The sequence below is a fragment of the Dreissena polymorpha genome, chromosome 8 (genome assembly GCF_020536995.1).
Source record: "Dreissena polymorpha isolate Duluth1 chromosome 8, UMN_Dpol_1.0, whole genome shotgun sequence".
In the NCBI taxonomy this organism is placed as follows: domain Eukaryota; kingdom Metazoa; phylum Mollusca; class Bivalvia; order Myida; family Dreissenidae; genus Dreissena; species Dreissena polymorpha.
In genome coordinates, this window is record NC_068362.1 from 57,840,544 (window position 1) to 57,843,864 (window position 3,321).

Sequence of the window (3,321 nt, forward strand, 5' to 3'; positions counted from 1 at the left end):
GTGATCAATGACCGGACCGGTGACCGGACCGGACCGGACCGGTGACATGACCGGTGACCGGACCGGACCGGTGACCGGACCGGTGATCAATGACCGGACCGGTGACCGGACCGGACCGGTGACATGACCGGTGACCGGACCGGACCGGTGACATGACCGGTGACCGGACCGGACCGGTGACATGACCGGTGACCGGACCGGTGATCAATGACCGGACCGGTGACCGGACCGGACCGGTGACATGACCGGTGACCGGACCGGTGACATGACCGGTGACCGGACCGGCCGGTCAGACGTCGATCAATGGTCCGTGATCAAAGTCCCCGGTGACGTACCGGTCATATCATGACCAGTGTTGTCACCGGATAATGACCGTATGGCGGATGCCAAATGGTCCGGCATTGGTCGATGTCCTTGACCAATGCCATCGGGCAAAGACCGGCTGACGGGTGTCGCCATATGGTCTGATGTTGACCGACTGTCTAAGAGACTTAGCATAGTACGGTCGCGATCGTGCCCGATACCCGGTGACTGATACTGCAACTATCATCCATGATCTGCGAAGTCACCGGGTATTTATCCACTCTTGTTTCTGCGACCATCATGTAGTCGAATATATGAAAAACAAGAGCAAAGCATATTCAACCATAAACTGGTCACAGACCAGATTATCATACGGCACATAAAATCATTATTTGACCATAATGAAAATTATAATAATACTGCCGTAGATCATAAATTAAACAAAAGTTTAATTCAAAACAGATGAAAAATAGAATGACGATCAATTAGATTGTCATACGGAACGTTAAAATCATTATTGCACACAATGGCAAATGATAAACAATCTGTCAATAGAAGAACACGCTTTGCACGATCTCGTAACACATTAGAAGAACATGCTTTGCACGTTCTAGCAATGTATTAGAAGAGCACGTTTTGCACGTGGTCGTTCGCGCCTGAAAACACCCAGCATGGTAGAAATAAACCATTGTTCGATAAAAACAAGCATGGCATACCTTTTACAAATGAAACAAAATCCATTAAATCCACACAAATTAATCCGAATGAGAAATAAAAAGATAAATAACACAATTTATCTATTCAAAACCCCAATCAACCAAGTGAAAAACAATATTTTAATTCAGAGCCGTAAAAGACACGTATACACCTGGTTGATCCGGAAAGAATATTGAGGGTTGGTTACCGATTTTTGGCTAGGTTGCATTGCACTATGTTTAACCTGGCCTGTATTACGGTATTGAGGTGGCGGATTCCCAGTTGAAATTCCGGATGAGTTATTTCCCCTTGGAAAGTATAAGCATACGATAACAGGTCAGTATTTATGACATTAAAACTACTTGAATTAGAAAGCGGACAACATGGTGAGGTTTATAACACACTAAGTGACCCCGTTACCTAGTTTTTGACCCGGCATTATCCATGTTCGAACTTGACCTATACACATCATCTAGTTACAACTTCTGACCAAGTGTGGTGAAGATCGGATTTAAAGTACTTGAAATAGAGAGCGGACACCGTGCTCAATGTGTAAAAGGTACTAATTGACACTGTGACCTAGTTTTTGATCTGGCATGGCCCATGTTCAAACTTGGCCTTCAGGTCATCTAGATAAAACTGCTGACCAAGTTTGGTGAAGATCGGATGAAAACTACTTGAATAAGAGAGAGGACACCATGCTGAATGTTAAAAAACGCACTAAGGGACCCCGTGACCTAGTTTTTGACCCGGCAAGGCCTGTGTTCGAACTTGGCCTTAAGATCATCTAGATACAACTTCTGACCAAGTTTGGTGAAGATCGGATGAAAACTACTTGAATTAGAGAGCGGACAACATGCTGAATGTTTAAAACGCACTATGTGACCCCATGACCTAGTTGTTGACCCGGCAAGGCCCATGTTCGAACTTGGCCTAGACATCATGTAGATACAACTTCTGACCAAGTTTGGTGAAGATCGGATAAAAACTACTTAAATTAGAGAGCGGACACTTAATACAGACCGCCAGACAGACCGACCGACAAGTTCACTCCTATATACCCCCTTAAACTTCGTTTGAGGGGGTTTAATGAAAACGCTTTAAAAAGTATATTACACATGTGTAAGATAAAAATATTCGTAATGGTTATTTTACATGGGAAACGGGGTATGGAATAGTCTATAAAACATTAACAATGATGCCAGCATTTAACAGACTTAACAACAAGAATAATATTCTAGTAATATTCTAGTATACAGACCATAATTACAACACAATACTTAGACCATAATCACATTCCATAACAGCCACATAATAGTTAGTACACATGATTATTTATAAAACAACATTGACACCATATATTTACCAATTGAAAAGAAACCTTGACACCATATACTTACCAATGATAAACACTAACAGGTAATCCAAATACATGTACCAGCACCCATAATAAACATTTTGCGTCTACTCAAACAAATTCTAGCAAAAATGAAAAATTATGAATCCAAGTAAGATTTCAATTTTGAAATACAATCCAAACTATGCACAGGCACTAGTCAAGGGAAGTGGTCCAAGTGGCTGATATAGACAGGTGGATCACTTTTTATATGGTTGGCCAGCTGTTAGTATCATTCTCAATAAATTTAATATCTTAATTATTGTGTGTGAAGTTCCAAGTACTTCATCGTAAGTATCCCAGTAAAACAAACCTTCTTTACGCCCTTTTATTTGTTTTCTCCCAGTGGGCCACATTTATAATGTGTATATCAAAGGCAGTTACCACAATTAGATTCTTAAACAACACCTTAGGCCGTATGATATCAGAGATAAGAGACAACAACGCAGATTGATTTGCATAGTTTCTTTCCCATCTCAAGAATGACTGCCTTATGACCACTTACCACAGGTGACAAACAGCTTGTGAAGTGAAGTAAAGTGACGCTGGCCTCTTACGGCAGGTGAAATTTAACCCTTTACCACTTAGATATGTATTTTGACACATTTGTAGTCCCTTCGCAAGTTGAATTTAATAAAATACCTTTATTACTAAATTCAAATTTTAAAGGCTTCATTTCCAACCCTTAGATACTGATAAGCAGCAAACAGCATAAAACCTGAACAGACTGCGAGTTACTCGCAGGCTCTTCTGGTTGTATGCTGTTTGCAGGAGCCATTTTCACTTTGCTTCTTATGGGGGAAAGGGTTAAACTCAGTTGTAATAAAGACTGATTTTTGTCAGCGGGAATCTAGACAGACCAGGTGACTGCTTAAATCAAGTGATCGCTAAGGCAGGTTGGGCTAGATAAACAACTGCAGAACAAA